The following is a 19460-nucleotide window of genomic DNA, read 5'->3' as shown; positions in this document are numbered from 1 at the left end:
AGGAACATGGCATAAAGCAGCAATATTCATGCAGTCATATCCCACAACAAAATGGAATTGCAAAAAGGAAAAACCGGTATATGGGAGAGGTATCTCGTGCCATGCTCAACGAAAAAGACTTGCCAGATTTTTACTGGGCTGAAACAGTTGCTACAACAGTCTACATAATGAACAGGACTCCCACTGCAGCAATACATGGGATGATTCCAGAGGAGAGGTATACTGGTAGGAAACCAGATATTTCTCGTTTGAAAATTTTTTGTTGCATTGCCTATGTTCATGTGCCAGATGAATTGAGATCCAAGTTGGATCCAAAAGCTGAGAAGTGTATCTTTATTGGCTACTCTCTGTAGAAAGGGTATAGATGCTATAACCCTTCTACTCGTAAGTTTACAATGAGCAGAGATGTTGTTTTTGATGAGATGAGTAGCTGGTATAAACTAGTAAATGTGATTGATGATGTAGATGCACAAAATGGTAATGCTGCATAGATTTCACAGCAGCAGTCACAAAATATTAGTGGACTTGGAGTGTCCTCTAGTAGTGGTTCACATTCTTCGCCATGGACAGGCAGATTGAGATCAGGAGAATCTTCTCAAAGCAATGCAGATAGTGGTATGCAGGTATCATGAAAAGGAAAAGAGAAGGTAGATCAGCCCATGTTTGATGTGAATGTAGGTCACTCTTATGTGGATGGTGAATCCAGTGGCTCAGAATAGAGCATTGATGATGAGTTGGGTATTCCTTCTATTGTTACACCTGGAGTAAGGAAGACCAGGGATGTTTTGAGAGCACCTGGAAGTGAGCCTACTTTGCGCAGGTCTACTAGAGCTAGGTATCCTGTGGATAGGCTGAAATATGATGGAAAGCCTATATAGTCAAAGTGATACAGGAACCAGAACCCACTTCTTTTGAGCAAGCCATGGGAAAAGAAAAATGGGAGAAAGACATGGATGAAGAAATGGATGCTTTGGAAGAAAATGCTACATGGGAATCGGTACCTTTGCCTAAAGATAAGAATGCAATTGGTTGTAAGTGGGTTTATAAGGTGAAGCACAATGCAGATGGTTCTGTGAACAGATACAAGGCAAGATTAGTAGTCAAGGGGTATGCACAAACATATGGCATTAATTATGAAGAAACATTTAGTCCGGTTGCAAGGATGGCAATCGTAAGAGCAGTCATTGCTATGGCTGCATCAAAGGGATGGTCTTTACATCAGATGGATGTAAAGAATGCCTTCTTGCATGGTGATTTGCAAGAAGAGGTATATATGGAGCAGCCACCAGGTTATGTGCATGTTGTTCATCCTGAGTTTGTTTGCAAGTTGAAGAAAGCCTTGTATGGCTTGAAGCAAGCACCTAGAGCATGGTCTGACAAGATAGGACAATATCTTGTCACTATTGGCTTTCAGATTTCCAAGGCAGATTTTTCACTTTATGTGAGAAAAACAGAGAAAGATATTATGCTACTTGTCATTTATGTTGATGATTTGATTATGACAAGTGATAGTGATGAAGAAATCCTTCATGTGAAAATGCTATTGAAGTAGAAGTTTGAGATGAAGGATTTGGGAGAGCTCCGTTATTTCTTGGGCATTGAGGTGATTAGATCACCAAGTGGGATATGGATCTTGCAGAGGTAGTATGGATTGGACATGCTGTCCAAATATGGGATGACAAGCTGTAAGCCTATTTCAGTTCCTTTGGAGCAGAATGTGAAGTTGAGCGCAGATGCAGGTGAGCTTTTGGAAGACCCTATTATGTACAGATACATAGTAGGAAGTTTGATTTATATGACTATTACCAGGCCAGATTTGAGCTATGCTATTGGATTGGTAAGTCAGTTTATGTAGGCTCCAAGGAAACCGTATTTAGATGCAGCTAGACGCATACTCAGGTATGTGAAGTCCACATTGCAGTATAGACTATTTTATGAGACTGGGGTTCAGATACAGTTGCATGGATACACTAATGCTGATTGGGCTGGTAGTATTTCTGATAGACGATCTACCAGTGGATATGTGTTCTCTTTTGGGAGTGCTGCAGTCACTTGGAGCAGCAAGAAACAACCTATAGTTGCCTTGTCGAGCACAAAGGCTGAGTACAAGGGTGCAGCAATTGCTGCATGTGAGGTAGCTTGGTTGCATAAGCTACTTTATGATATGCATCAATCTACAGATGGGCCAGTTGTCATTTATTGTGACAACATGAGTAGTATACACTTGGCAAATAACCCAGTCTATCATGCTAGAACAAAGCACATTGAGGTGCATTATCACTATGTGCGAGAGAGAGTTTTACTAGGTCTTATTGATCTAGTTTATGTCAGCACAGAGGATCAGGTAGCTGACATATTCACGAAGGCATTGGGCACAAAGAAGCTGCGCAAGTTCAGAGACCTGCTTGGTGTGCAGGAATTGGGATTGAGCTCGAGGGGGAGTGTTGAGATATCGAGCTCCACTTGTGATATGCCAGGGTGACCGTTGTGCATTTATGTCACCGACTTGTTAGCTGTAGATGCGGTTGGTACACTGCCCATGAATAATAGCTAGATGACAGCTATCCTTATCTACTCTAGTTCGTAGCTCAGTTAGTATGCCATCTTAGTTAGTTGAGTTTAGTTTGAGACCCATATATAGGGTTCTTCTATTTCTATGTACTAGAGTTCTTTTTGCCTTACACAACTAAGAAGAGGAAAACTGTTTTCAGCCTCCACCTGTGTGTGTATTCCCCCATTGTGCAAGCAAGAAAGCTACAAGTGAGACTCATTCCTTCTCTTCCACAATCTTGACACCTTCCTCCCATGCCTTGTTACCTTCTCTTCCAATCTCTCAAAGTAGGCATGGATATTTTGGACAGATGGTGTTCTTGTCATTGAAAGAAAGATTTTTTAAAAGAATGAAAAAAACAAGCAAATAAAGGTGATGGGAGAAAAGGACTTTGGTCCTTGCCATGCCAACCTACTCTTTGAGAAAAAGGTGAAAACTTTATCAAAATTAGGAATATTTTTTTAAAGAAAAAAGAAAAAATATAGTGCCTTTATGTAAGCCCGATCTCTACTCCAATGGAGAATGCACTAGAAGAAGTTCCTTTTAGAGGGTTTATCTTTAGGGATGTTGCTCATATGGTATACCCACAAACTCTTCTTTTGATATATAAAACATCCATTGGTTGCAATGTACAAGTATTCCTTTCTTTTAATACATAATACAATCATTGCTTGTAATGTACAAGTATTCTTCTATAAATATTTTCATAAATGAATAATATTATTGAAGAATATTTTGACTAAAGTTTAATTATAAAGCATGAGAATTGTATACTTTGCTCACCACTAACACAAAGTTCAAGATTGTGTAATTAATGATTTGGGGCTAAAACTCGTCATAGCATTGTACATGGTCTATGAAAATGATGTTTTGGTGAATTGCAAACTTGCATCAAGACTAAGGACATCGAACACATTGATTGAGATACATCTCTCAATCTCTAGCAGCAAGGTCATCATCATTGTTCATTTTTGCTCTAGTATGGGCAATACATTATTCAAAATGATTAGGTCATGCACCTTTGTCCGACTAAAAATTGGTAAATCCAATAGCTTTTATGTAAGAACTCTGAAATTCAATAATAGGCAAGAGGGTGTTTCTATTTATAGGTAAGTTGGTGTTTCTATTTTTTCTATTTTTATTTTTTGGATTGGAAGAAAACCAAGATGTCTAATCTAATGTTGATTCCAATCAATCAAAATTCTCTTCTCAAATATTTTGCTAACCATGCATTTATTTTTTCCCAATCTAGTTGGTACCTTATATGCCTCACAAGGTTTTCAGCTTAGTATATTTTGCTTGTAGATGACATAAATAATTGGTTTTTTGAAATTTCATTTGGACTTAGCAATGGAATGAAAATGTATTCTAAGACAATGATATAATACACTCAAATGGAGTCATGCATATTGTTACACAACTCCCAATCCTTTAATATCTCATGCTCTCTCACATCACAAGCATCCATATTATACATATCTTGCTTGCCTAGCCTATCCATGTAGCTATTATATGGGATTCGTGCCTATCTTGCTTGTCTAGCCTATGGACCAAGTGATTCGAGTAAGCTCTTAAGCTTTGTGGATTCCATTGGTCAATAACTCCCTAGATCTATACTAAACACACATACACATATATACACCTATATTTATCTATCTATGTTTGTCTCTATATATCTCTCTTTCCCCTCCATCTCTACTCTCCCTCTCTCTTTCTTCCAAAGCTTTTTTTTCAAATTGTATCTCCCCACCTTTCATTCTCTTTTATCTCTCTTTTTATTAACACAAAATTGATAACTTTGTCCAACCTTTGCTCCTTTCATCTTTCTCCCCTCCCCCCTCTCTCTCTTTTAAGTTTATATGTCCATCTCCATACTCTTTCTTCTTTATTTCTCTTTCTCTCTCATTCTCTCTCCTTTACCTTTAATTATCTTTTCATTTTACTTTTCTTATAATAATAAATATTTAATAATTTTCTATCTCCATTTCCATCTCATTTTCCCTCTGTCTTTCACATTCCTTTGCCTTTCATTCTCTTTTTCTATTCTCTTTCCAATTAAATATTTTAATAATTTTCTTTCTCCATCTCTATCTTGTTTATCTCTCTCTATCTCTCTCACTCTCTCCTTTGTCTTTCATTATCTTTTTCTCTTTTCATTTTTAGTTATCATTCTGTTTTTCTCTTGCATTTCTTAATAAACAAAAAATTAATAAATTTCTCTCTTGATCTTTATCTCCATCTCCTTTTCCCTTTGTTTCTCTCACTCTCTCTCTTTCTCTCTCTTTTATCTTTCATTATCTTCTCCTTTTTAATGAAAAAATGTAATAATTTTCTCTCTCCATTTTCATCTCCTCTTTCCTCTCTTTTTCTCTATCCCTCAGCCTCTCATACTCTTTCTCTCGCTCTCTATGTTGACAAATAATTAATAACTTTCTAGTATCTTCTCCCCTTCCATCTCCTCTCCTCCTTGCCTCTCTTTCTTTCTCCCCATTCTCTTTAATTATCTAGTTCCAAAACCCTCTCTCTCTCTCTCTCTCTCTCTCTCTCTCTCTCTCTCTCTCTCTCTCTCTCTCTCTCTCTCTCTTTTCATTACTTTCATAAACCTCTTTCTCATTCTTCCTCTCTCCATCTCCATCATCTCTCCCCTCTCTATTTCTCTTCCTCTCCCTCTTAAGTGTAATGCACAAAGAAAAATGAAGAAAGAAGAGAACAAAAGGATTACCTCAATGGTCAAAGAAGCATGTCTCCTTTATTCTCTTCTTTTTCCTCTCCTTCATAGATCTCTCTCTCTCTCTCTCTCTCTCTCTCTCTCTCTCTCTCTCTCTCTCTCTCTCTCTCTCTCTCTCTCTCTCTCTCTCTCTCTCTCTCAACCTCACTTTCTTTCATTCTTTCATTCTTTCTCTTTCTCTCAAGATTTTATGCAACAAAGATTATGTAGATTGTTTTTAGCACCTTTTTTCCTCCATAATAAGGCATCACTATTTGTATTGTTTAATGTATCATAAACCACATCAATAACTAAGTCACTGAAGTCATAAGTACACGTATCGGTATACCCATTGGTAATATTGTCATTATATGCATTGCTATGCGTGTTGCTTTACATAATGACATGTATACTGATGCAATACTAAAGAACATAGCAAGGCTTATAGTGATGTCAAAATAAAATGTTACTACCATTCGTAACTATATTGTCAATGCCTTGTAATGTTCGCAATCTTATGGAAGGATATCTTCTAGTTTTTAAGGCCAAATAGATATTTATCATGATCATCTCATGAATGGATAATAACCTTTTCATGATACACATCTCGGGGGGGTCACTCATGAATATATGTATATATAACGTGAGTTAAAAATAAGGGGTTTTTAAAATACCAATTTTATACATTTTGTACATACATAAGGGTGTCATATAAAGGGGTCACTTACAGATTGAATAGAAAAGGGTTGTGTTTTATTCAAGAAAAATTCACAGATATTAGGATATTTATAAATAGGCCATGAGCGCACATTATATAGAGAATATATATATAGTGAACCCCCTCAGATACACATCTAAGAAATAATATTGTGTTGGAAAATTATAATGGGTAATCATCTTCACCTTTCAATCCCTTGCCTCAGATTCTTTCACCCTTCCATTCTTATCTTCTAAGCCTACATCATCATCTTCTTCTTCATCAAAAGGCATCCTACGCCTTAAAGGAGGGAACCATCTTTGCCTCACCTTCAATCTCAGTGGGTAGAGGTGTTTCTTGATGGATATTGGGAATCTCCTCCCCTTTCTCAAACTCTATCTCTTCTAAGACTAATTTTTCCTCCAATTGGGCTTCAACTTGGGAATGGTTTAGTTAGTATCTACAAAGCACATGAATGGGGTAACTCAAAGAAGGTGTGTTGTTAACGTCACCCTCAAGCAAGCACACTCACATATGAAGGATTATAAGTGTAGGGGGTAAAGTAATGTGTAATCCAAAGGAGAGAGGATGATTATATGTACTAAGGATATGCAAAGTAAATAAACTAAATAGAGAAGTTGATGTAAGGTAGTTAATAGAGAGTCCTTATTGATTTTATGTACTTGATAGCTTGTGATATTTAAGTGTATTATGTTTTTCTATTTAAAGGAAACATAGAGCTTGTGAAAGAAAAATCAATTGGTACACTATGTTTTAAAGAATATGCATATCTATGATAATAAACTTTGTATCACTTAATGATCTTTGAGTAGTTTTGAGTTGAATACTTTTTAGATATTCTATAATAAATAATTTCAACATTTCAAAAAGTATTGGTAGAACCTAGCTAAAGCCACAACATTGCAATGGAAATATTTTGGTTGTTGTAGCTAGATACCAAAGCCCTAGTTATACACATCTTAATGAGAGAGAGTATAGATAAAACTAAGAATACTAAAAAGAAAGTGAATCTATGAGACTAGGAATAAGTGGAAGGTCATGAAGCTAGAGGCTAATCAATAAATTGGAGTATACTTTTGTACTGAGAGGCTATAAAGTAGTAGAAATGGAAGTTAAATTTTGCCATTTGGATTATCAAGACACTAGTATTTATTACATGACATATCAAGAAAATGCATTGAATGGAGAATACACAGAAAAAAGGGATTGTACTTGCAATAATTTCCATCTTATGAATATTAATGGACCACATGTCATCTTGATAGAAAAAGAGAGAAACTTGTGTTTAGTGGGGTTTCCAAACAAAACATATATCATTTTTTCAATAAACTAAGATAGAAAGTAGTCACGAGAGAGGCCAAAGGGCTTAACAAAACATTGAGCATGATAGCTAAGTACATTGGATAAGAAGACACTTGCTACTCATATGTTTGTTGAGATAGGAAAATGCCTAGTGTACGGTGTCCCTAAGTTTCTTATTATTGGTGGGTTGGTTATGGTATCATAAGAAATGGAAAGTGCTCAAAAGACTAAATGATTAGTTTTAATTAGATTTCAATAACTTAAAATATATATATCAAATTCGTGTTTGATTATTAATGAGTAGTTCATTTTATTGGGATATGGTCTTGGGCACAAAGCGTTGGGCATAAACTCGTGTAAGTTACTCATGAATATATGTGTGCATCACGTGGGTTCAAAATAAGCTAATTTAAAATATCATTTTATACATTTTTTACATAGAGAAGGGTGTAATATAAAGGAGTTGATTCACAGATAAGTATCTTTATAAATAGGCCTTGAACTTAGGTGATGTGGAGGATATACATATAATAACTACCCCATGGCATAAATAGCTAGTTCACAATGACATAGTCCTCTTTAAGCCTTGTGATCCTCAAGTTCTTTTTTCCTATTGGTGGCTTTTTGGGTTTTAATATGTCTCATAGAAAATCTACCTGAATGGTTTGATGATACTTATAAGGAGCTTCAAGAGAAGTTCCTTCTAAAGAAAAATTTTCCATCTATATTTAGTGGAGACAGATCCAAGTTAGTGCAAGGTGCAAAAGCATGGATCAAAGCCATGAATTATTACCTTCTAGCTACACAAGCTACCAGCACTACTCAATCCATGAGTGCAAATATTTGTCTCATCGACAAGCTATGGAACCATTGATGTCAAGATAAGGAAGTGACCAAGGCTTGTCAAACTTGGGAGAAAATTAAAGAACCCATAAAAGGATGATATCTATCCCATCTTTTGAATTCATCAAGATGAATGAATTCTACAGCCTTCATCAACTTAGCTTGACCCAATAGGATATTACTCAAAGTTATTGAGTCTTTGCAAGTAATCTCACAAACAATGGCTACTCAATAGATTGTGAGATTGTGGAAAGGGTTAAATCTAGCTATGGATACTTAACTTGAAAATGAAACCGATAACCCTAAAGGATGACCTATGGCTACTCAATAGATTGTGAGATTGTGGAAAGGGTTAAATCTAGCTATGGATACTTAACTTGAAAAAGAGACTGATAACCCTAAAGGATGACCTAATGCAAGCAAGGTTCACATCTAATGAAATTATTTGCAATGGTCAAAGGAACTACCTTTTGAACATGGAAAATGATAGAATTCCCAAAACCAGGAAAGAATTGAATAATTTAATAGCATGAGAAACCTTTTACGAAAGATTCATTCCCCAGTGGAAAAATTAGAATCAAATGTTAATGCATCAAGCTCTATATAATGAAAAATTTCTAGTATCTACTGAATCTATAGAGGCTTGGCCATTGTAGCAAACTATTTAGTGGAAAACTAAATAATAGAAGAAAGAACTATGTTAAATTATAGTGTCTTTGGACTTCATTGAAGATTTTCTAGACAATGCTAGGTGGAAGATTATAAGGAAGCTTCAACAATCATGGTGAGTAAAAATTCACAAGAATAAGAAAGAAAAGAGATTGAATCTCCTCATGGATGTAGCCAAAGACAACATTAGGCCAAACACATGGTGTAGAAAATGCCGACAAGGGGGATGTCTAGCCATTGAGTGTATCCAAAAAGAAGAATTCTTTGAGCTTTATGTTCCTTCTAGTTAAGAAAGAAGCGTAGATAATATATATGCTCTTTGAGGAGATTTATGAAAGAAGAGAGAAAGAAGAATGAAAGAAGAGGAACCAAGGTTTAAACTTTTGGAGTAAAAAATGATAACCTAAGATACTAGGCCAAAGCCTACAGAGTTTGGGTCTCGTTTAGTCTTAGAAAGTTTCTATTGCAAAGTTATAGAGAATGATAGTCTGATGGTGGTCAAATGCCAAAAATGGAATATTAGAAATGTAGAGAAAATAGTCACCTTTCATTTCATTGAATTGCTTCAATCCCATGAGAATCCCATAAGGTCCATGGGCTATGAATTGTTCTATAGGAGATATAAAGGAGAGCGCTGTCAAAGAGTTCACTGTTCATGATATAAATCATGAGATTCTTATGAACACAGAAGAGTTTCACTGGAAGTTATATGAGATATTTGCATACAAAATTCAGGCATTGTTATCCAATAACCACCTTAGTTATACAAGTTCTTTTGTATTTAGCATATAATTTTCACTTACACCATGTACATTTATGAAAAATAAGTCTATGGGAACCTACAACTTGGACATTTGGAAGTAATTGACAGTCTATAGGATAAATCACATTAATTCAGGTACAAAAATATGGTCAGAACCCAAGAATGATGCCAAAAACTATCAAAAGTCCACTAGGTCCACATGGGACCAGAAATAACTGACTTAAGTGACCAGCAAGTGACCTAGGCTGGTCAAAAAGTGACCAGGGACTGAGCAGAGAGCAGCCCACGTTTTTCGGTGCAAAATGTGGGCTGCACTATCTGAGACAAACTGGAGAGAGCTGGAGCTATGGTGCATGAAATGGAGCATGCAAACTGAAGATTAACATGCCCAACTACTGAAGATGTAAACATGGTGAGAGCTCCACTTCTCTGCCTCTTTGGTTTGACGAAAATGCATGCTGAAACAGTCTATAAAAGAGGGAAATCTAAGAGAAGAGTATTCAGCCTGTTCTTATGCACGACTTCTCTCATCTTGTTTACCTTATTCTTGGTCCAATGAAGCCCGACTTGTACCCAAGTACTTGAGTGACTTTGGGGCAAGCAAAGGGTGAGGATATTGAAGACTTATGGACTATTATGGGCTGTAATAACCAGTCATAAACAGGGCAGCCCACTGTTATGATTCATTTTTTATGAGCAAACATGGGTTTTTTATGGTTGTAATTGAGGGAAATGACCTCTTTTCTTCAGGACATTGTTCATAGATGATCAAAAAACACCATATTGGGGAATATGGGAATTTCCCTTAAGTTTGGGACACGTGGTCAAATCTTTGTATATGCCATAACTTGAACACTATAACTCCAAATCGAGTGCTCTATAGCTCAATAGATTCCATTTTTCAAGTGCTTTCCAATGATAGGTCACATAATATAGTTTTGAGAAACTTATGGGCATGTTATCCGGGTGCCACCTTTTTAGTATTCAAAAAATGGGAATTGGGAGATTCCCAAACTCACTAATATTGTGTTAAAAGTGCTTCTTCTTGAGTTTATGCACTCATTTTGAACTTGATTATGGGCTAGAAATTTTTGTTTTAAAATAGGTCTGTAGCTAAAATTATACTTTTTCAATTCATTTCATGTATCTTTGGCCCAAATCTTGGATGCATTTGAATCTATCAACAATATACTTGTTCCAAAGGGTTGAAATTCATCTATGTACATGAAATAAATGCCATTAGAGCTTGCATTAGACATTCATACATGAATTGAGAATCTGAAAATATCATTTATGATATGATGTATATATCCCGAGGCATTTGATGTAATCAAGTTAGTCTTATTCCTTCTGTTCATGTATGCTAAGTACATAGTGAGAAGGCTTGAACTCTTCTTCCGTACCTGAATCATTTCTAAATCCCGGATCTTATTAAACCTCAATTCATTTTTCCTTTCCGAATCTTGAATCCTAAACTCTTCTTCTGCACTAAAAGCCCCGGTGGTAGACCTTCAACTCTTAACGCGACGATAGTGGTGAACGTGACGTGAAGGTCCGCTACAGAAGAAGAAGTCCAATGGGAGAATCATCAAGTTCAGGAGGAGATGCTTTGCAACAGTTTGTTCGTCTAATGCAAGAGAGCCAACAACAACAGCTGCAATTTCAGCAGCAGTTGCAATTGCAACAACAACGGAGACAAGAAGAAGAGCGGATTGATGCTGCTGCCATTAAGGCCTTAGAAGCAGTTGGGCATGAGCTCAAGAAATTTAATGGGCAAAATGTGTCCTCTTTTATCCACCTCTACACTGACAAGATGGTCTTCTTTGGAGTTCCTTAACATACCTAGAGCTGTTAATTTGCCCGCCTGGCTGTGCATGGTCTCCAAGACCGAATTCATGGTCTTTCCCAAAAAGATGCAGGATGGACTGTGTTCAAGAAGGCTCTTTGAGAAGAATTTTTCCTTGAAGATTATGGCCTTATGACAAAGAAAATCTTCACCGAATGGGTCGAAAGTCCCAATAAGGGTCTAACTGCTACTGCTCTTCATCGAGAGTTTGAAAGAAAATTTTCCCAACTAGATCCCGATGACCAACAATGTATGGAAAGTCAAAAGATTGAATTATTTTTAAAAGCTGCAGATTCTTCTCTTCAGGAGAAATTGATTGACCGACTTGAAGACCCTGACTCTGAGTCGGGATTGAAGACTGCTTGGAGTGATGTCACTGAAGCAGTTAATATGATTGCTCGAAGAGAGTGATTGCGCCTAAGATGGGGATCAACCCCTGTAACAATTGAATCTATGAAGGAGCATGTTCCAGTTTCTAGACCTCGTGTCTCTATGGCCGAGCAATCAAGAAATTATGTTGTTCCTTCTCCAAAGAAGGATTTCATGGACGAGTTAATTAAAAGCATGCGGGATCTCCATCTTAATTTAACATAAATTAATTCTAAAGTAGAAAGGCTTGATGTTAAAGTAGAAGAAAGGGGTCGGTCAACCGCCCAAAGACCTGCACGAGAAGGCTTCAAAAGACGTTGCATTTGGTGTGATAGCCTTCAGCATGACAAGAGGGAGTGCGGTGCATTCCGTGAAGCTGAAGCACAAAAATTAGTCTTTTGGAAGGATGGAAAAATTCATGCAACCGAAACCGGGCTTCCTCTTGAGCCAAACTTCGGCAACGCTGGCATGAAGAAAAGATTGGAGGATTTGGCAACAAGAACGGCCTATGCAACTGTTGATGCTGCAGCTTATGGGTCGCAAATTGAGCCAACTAATGAAATTGTTAAAACATGTAAAACTAATGCAAAATCTAAAGTGTGGACGCAGGCCTTGGAAAGCATGGAGCAAGACAAGGCAACTAAGGATGATTTAACCACTGCCAGCCAATGTATTCGAGGAAAAACCGGATGGTCCGAGCCTGTGGATTCATTTTCAGCTTTTTCCTGGTTAGCTGAAATTAATAATCAAGAAGCCATGATAGAAGAAAAGAGAAGAAGAGAAGAAGATGTTGCCGGTCCTTCCTCTTCAGGACTGGCTAAACGCATAACAAGAAGCAAACCAGACCAACAGAAGGCTGTTGAAAATCCGCCACCACCAGAATTTGACATGGGAGAAGCCCCTCAAGCAAAGAAAACAGAAGGAAAAAGAAAAAGCAAACATCCCAATTACAAGTTGCAGTCTGACATAGAGACCGCAACGGATCTTAAACGGATCCTAGAAGAAAGGATTCTTGGAAGCAGAATTGAATTTAGATTAGGTGAAATTCTCGGTATTGCAAAACGAGGATTTCATGATGTAATAATTGATGTAATTAAACGAAAAAGATAATATGTTGGTGAGGAAACTGAAGAATCTGTACATGCTTTTTTGCAAGTACTTCATGTGTATTTGCAGGATGAAGAGAAGCTGAAAACCCAAGGGATTCGACTGGAGGCAATCAAAGAATTGATTGCAGCCATAGAAGCCAAAGAATAAGACATTTATGAAGTAGAAGCTAAAGAAGCCATAATGGTGGAAACTTCTCAATCTAAAGTGCAGCCCATGCATAAGAAAGAGACTCTTCTTCACAACATGCAAGAAGAAAGTGAAACTCACTTTATTCCAAGTAGTCACTATTCCCGTATCCATTGGGCAAGGGCGACTACTGAAACTGTTGTTAAAATTGGTGAGAAAGAAACTCCATGCATTGCCCTTATAGACCATGGTTCAGAAATTAATGTTATGTCAAGAAGCCTCTATGAGAATGGTGGATGGCCCATTGATGTGGACCCAGGGTGGCGCATGAAGGCAGCCAATAACTCTTCTGGTGATCTTTATGTAGCATGTCCTTATGTACAAGTTACTATTGGTAATGTAAAAGATGACTTTCATTTCTTTGTTCAAGATTCCTGCAGTTATCCAATCATTCTTGGACAACCATTTATTTTCGAGCCTCGTTTAGAGACAAAGGCTCTTGATGATGGTTCATCATATGCTCGGATAAGAAGCAAGGATAATGATAAAGCTGTTCAATTCCTAACTGTCTGTGTTAATCACCATCGGAATACGGATCGATTGAGAGATCATCCTGTTCCTCCTAATGCCCGAGAATTTAAGGGTTTTCGGGTAGCGCTGCTATAAGTGGAGGCTATGGCAGTGCATCATGTCACAAAAAATTGCCTCCACATATGAAGGAGGCAAGGCCAAAAGCTGATTTGCAGGTTTTTTCAGCCAATGGAGTTGACTGTTATAAACAATTTTCAGCCATGAACAGGGCTGAAAGAAAGTATTTGAGTCATATGGAGCAAGAGCTAAAGCAAATTGATGTTTTACCTAAAGATGAAGTAATTTCAGGACCATTTTATGGGCTAAATTATAATGATACAATGGCTGAAATTTATACACCCATTCATGCAGAAAATCAAGCTGAAAATCAGTCCATACAAGTATATACATTGGATATGTATGACATAATTCAAGAATTTGCAGATTATGAAGCTTTTGGACAGTCAAACAAGGATGAAGCAAGAGTAGAAACAAAGTATAAAACAGTTGATAAGAAGGTCAAGCCGGTAGCTACTCCTCTACCACCTAAAAGCGAAGGACTGGCAGAAAGAGCTTCCAAACAACCAAGCCTTCATGATCCTAAAGATATTGGTCACCAATTTACAGCAGAAAGTCTACAAAAGCTGAAAATTGGTGACAACTCTTTTCTCTTGCCAGCTGAAAAGCAAATCTTCATGCAGATGTTAAAGAACCATGGTAAAGCTTTTTCATTTCAGCCACATGAAATTGGCTGTGTGGATCCAAGCATTGTGGCACCAATGGTAATTTTTATAGTCCCACATGTGCCTTGGAATCTTAAACCAATTCCAGTTCCAAGGGCTCATTTGCCTAAATTATTGGAGCTTTTAAATGAAAAGATAAAAATGGGAATATTGGAGCCATCTTCAGCTCCATATTACAACCGATGGTTTACCGTACCTAAAAAGAATGGATCTTTACGATTCATTCAAGATCTGCAACCCGTCAATAAAGTCACTATAAGAAATGTTGGATCAGGACCAATTGTGGATGAGTTCGCCAAAGCATTTGCAGGAAGGGCAATCTATTCCATGGGAGACTTATATTCAGGCTACGACCAATTTCAGCTTGCTTTGGAAAGCCGTGACATTACCACAATGAAGACGCCTCTTGGCCTAGTCCGCATGTGTACTCTACCTCAAGGGGCTACGAATTCAGTAGCTCACATGATGAATGCTATTCATAGAGTATTGAGGGATTATATTCCTCAATTGACTCTTCCTTTTCTTGATGATGTTCCAATCAAAGGATGTGAAGTTCATGAGAAAAATGAAGAACTCAATGAACTTGGATGTCGAAAGTTTGTTTTTGATCATATTAATGATTGTGCTCAAATCTTGTCTAAATTAGAAGAAGTTCATCTTACTCTTTCAGGAGCTAAATTTGTTTTTGGAGTTGAAGAAGTCCTTGTGGTCGGACATATGTGTGGTCCATATGGCTGAAAGCCTTCTCCATCTAAAATAAATGCAATCAGCAAAATGCAAGAAGAATGTACAAATGTTTTGGAAGTGAGAAGATTTATTGGTGCATGTGTCTTCTATCTTATTTGGATACCACATTTTGCCCATGTCGCTGAAAATCTTTATCAGCTTCTAAGAAATGGCCAAAGGTTTCTATGGACAAAAGAACACACTCAGGCTATTCGAAAACTCAAGAAAATGCTGACTTCAGCTCCCACTTTAAAGAGGGCTAACTACTCTAATGGACAGCCTATTATACTCATAGTGGACACAAGTCCTATTGGAATAGGATGGGCAGTTGGTCAAGACGACCTTGAAGGCAACAGATATGTAATCCGCTTTGGAGCGAAGGTTCTTAATGAACAACAAAGAAGGTATGCTCAAATTAAAAGAGAGCTTTGGAAAGTAGTAACTGCATTAAAATGTGACAGGGAGTACTTCATGGGCGCACATGTTATAGTTGAGACATATTGCCTTCCACTCTTGAGCATGATAGCCAACTGTTCCACTCTTGATATAGCCAACTGTTCCACTCTTGATATAGCCATGCTAAGATGGATAGCCTATATTAAATCCTTAAATCCTGATTTGAAACATATTGCAGGTAGAGATAATCCAGTTTGCTGACATGCTTTCACATGCCAGATATATGGATGAAGAAGAAATGATGGATGAAGAAGAATCAGAGTTTATAAATGATGCTGTTAATGCAGGTACAATAAAAATTACAGCAAGAACAACAGGTTCAGCTGTTAAAACAATTTTTACATTAGCAAGGAAGGATGAATCAACCAAAGAAGGACAATGGACAGCTAGTAAATAGCATATTCCATGTTTTGTTATGGTTTGTTCACACTTTAAATAAAAATATTATGCAGATGATTGGCTAAATTGAGCACTATGAGAAAGAAGGAAGAATGGACTAATGAAGAGTTCAAGAAAATTAAGAGAAAAGCCTATGGTTTTTTTCTTAAAGATGGCTACCTTTGGAGGCATGCAAAAAAGAAAGGAAGGGCGCCTATTCGTGTCTTAGGTGACAAAAAGACACAAAGACAGGTCATGCAAGAATTCCATGAAAGCCTATTGGCTGGTCATAGAGGCATATGGGGTACTTTTGCCAAAATAAAAGAGAAATTTTGGTGGCAAAACATGTATAAAGACATTGAGCATTTTGTTGAGTCTTGCCATGTTTGTCAAATGTATTCTATGGTAAAGCATAGAGATGGGCTTCAGCCTACCTATCCTTTATCCATTCACTATAGATGGGTTATTGATTTAGTAACCATGCCTACAGGAATTTGGAACATGAGATATCTAGTACTTGCTAGAGAAGATCTCACAAATCAAGTGGAAGGAAAGGCCTTGACAACAAAATCCACTCATGCTGTTTGTAGATTTTTACTTGAAGAAGTATTTTGCAGGTATGGATGTGTTGCTAAAGTAACTGCTGATAGAGGAGAATTGGATGTCGATGAGGCTTGCCATTTCTTTGCTCAATTGGGAATTAAGCTATCTCTTACTTCAACCTACAATCCTGAAGGCAATGGTAAGAGTGAAATAGGTCATCAACCAATTCTTAAAGCTTTAGCAAAATCATGCGAAGGAAAGTTGAGGGAATGGCCTAAAATGCTACCATTCACATTATGGGCTGATAGAACAACCCATAGTGCAGTGACAGGATATATGCCAGCTGAACTCATATATGGACAGCCACCTATTATGCCTATTGAGGAATCCATTGTCACATGGAGTATCTTCCCTTGGGATGAAGGCATGAACAAGGAAGAATTGCTGTCTTTACGTATAAGGCAACTTGAAAGAAGGCCAGAAGATGTTAAAAAAGCCATTGAAAGGCTAAAAACAGCAAGATTAAAGAATAAGAAGAGGTTTGACAAGCACCATCGACTCCGTCCAAGAGCTATTCAAGAGAATGATTGGGTTCTTGTTTATGATAGCAGCCTGGACAATCAACATAGTGCTCATAGGAAGTTATCCAAGCGATGGTTTGGACCATATGTTGTAAAAGTAGTACATCATAATGCTACTTACTCTTTGGCTGAAATGGATGGGACCATGATAAAGACTCCAATAGCTGGGAAACGAATCAAACTCTTCAAACGAAGAGAATCTTCAACTTATGAACTTGATGCCTTAGATATAAGCCCTCTACTTGAAGACATGTAGGAAGAAAAAGACTTAGGGAATGAAGATGAAGAAGAAGACCCTCCTTGACCTGTAATATTATGAAATGGCACATGCCGGAGGATGTGCAGGTTAGGAGGGGGTGAATGTCAAAGAGTTTACTGTTCATGATATAAATCATGAGATTCTTATGAACACAGAAGAGTTTCACTGGAAGTTATATGAGATATTTGCATACAAAATTCAGGCATTGTTATCCAATAACCACCTTAGTTATACAAGTTCTTTTGTATTTAGCATATAATTTTCACTTACACCATGTACATTTATGAAAAATAAGTCTATGGGAACCTACAACTTGGACATTTGGAAGTAATTGACAGTCTGTAGGATAAATCACATTAATTCAGGTACAAAAATATGGTCAGAATCCAAGAATGATGCCAAAAACTGTCAAAAGTCCACTAGGTCCACATGGGACCAGAAATAACTGACTTAAGTGACCAGCAAGTGACCTAGGCTGGTCAAAAAGTGACCAGGGACTGAGCAGAGAGCAGCCCGCATTTTTCGGCGCAAAATGCGGGCTGCACTGTCTGAGGAAAACTGGAGAGAGCTGGAGCTATGGTGCATGAAATGGAGCATGCAAACTGAAGATTAACACGCTCAACTACTGAAGATGTAAACATGGTGAGAGCTCCACTTCTCTGCCTGTTTGGTTTGACAAAAATGCATGCTGAAACAATCTATAAAAGAGGGAAATCTGAGAGAAGAGTATTCAGCCTGCTCTTATGTAGGACTTCTCTCATCTTGTTTACCTTATTCTTGGTCCAATGAAGCCTGACTTGTACCCAAGTACTTGAGTGACTTTGAGGCAAGTAAAGGGTGAGAATATTGAAGACTTATGGACTGTTATGGGCTGTAATAACCAATCATAAACAGGGCAGCCCACTGTTATGATTCATTTTTAATGAGCAAACATGGGTTTTTTATGGTTGTAATGGAGGAAAATGACCTCTTTTCTTCAGGACATTGTTCATAGATGATCAAAAGTGCTTCTTCTTGAGTTTATGCACTCATTTTGAACTTGATTATGGGCTGGAATTTTTTGTTTTAAAATAGGGCTGAAGCTAAAATTATACTTTTTCAATTCATTTCATGTATCTTTGGCCCAAATCTTGGATGCATTTGAATCTATCAACAATATACTTGTTCCAAAGGATTGAAATTCATCTATGTATATGAAATAAATGCCATTAGTGCTTGCATTTGACATTCATAAATGAATTGAGAATCCGAAAATATCCTTTATGATATGATGTATGTATCCTGAGGCATTTGATGTAATCAAGTTAGTCTTATTCCTTCTGTTCATGTATGCTAAGTACATAGTGAGAAGGCTTGAACTCTTCTTCCATACCTGAATCATTTCTAAATCCCGGATCTTATTAAACCTCAATCCATTTTTTCTTTCTGAATCTTGAATCCTAAACTCTTCTTCTGCACTAAAAGCCACGGTGGTAGACCTTCAACTCTTAACGCGACGACAGTGCTACACTACAAAAATTTTCCCAAGCCTAACTCTATTGTTTCAAATAGCACTCATAATGAGCCAAAACTATAAGAATCCACATTTGGCCTAGTGGAACTTATATCCACTATAATGAGCCAAAACTATAAGAATCCACATTTGGCCTAGTGGAACTTATATCCACTATAATGAGCCAAAACTATAAGAATCCACATTTGGCCTAGTGGAACTTATATCAGCTGTGACTATAGCATGTGCCAAGAAGAAGGAAGCAATAGTTCTAAAAGAAAATGTACTACCAACAATGATTGTGAAGTTCAAACTCCCAAAAAATTCTTCAAATAGTATAATCTAGGATAATATAGTGCAAAAAGCTCTAGTTTTATAGAGGATTCTAGATACAATCTGGAAAGTGGACAAGGAAGTCTAGGAGATAGAAGTGATTGAAATACCTCCAATCTTAGGTGAAGGAAAAATGCATACTATTCTTGAAGAGACAAGGAAAATAAAAATGGGTCTTGCTCCATTTCCAAGGCACCTCAAAAATCTTGTGAAACCAATTAAGGAGTATGAATTGAATAAGGACTTGGATGCATCTCAACCCAACCTAAGTTCCCTGTCTATCAAAAAAGGTTTAAAAGAATCCTAACAAGAAGACTTAGATCGAGGATTACCAATTTGGTAACTATAACAAATACCAATAAAGCTCTAGAGCGT

Source organism: Lygodium microphyllum, chromosome 28 (genome assembly GCF_053477565.2).
Source record: "Lygodium microphyllum isolate KBCC chromosome 28, Lygodium_microphyllum_v1.1.10, whole genome shotgun sequence".
Classification (NCBI taxonomy): domain Eukaryota; kingdom Viridiplantae; phylum Streptophyta; class Polypodiopsida; order Schizaeales; family Lygodiaceae; genus Lygodium; species Lygodium microphyllum.
This window is presented reverse-complemented; position numbering follows the sequence as displayed.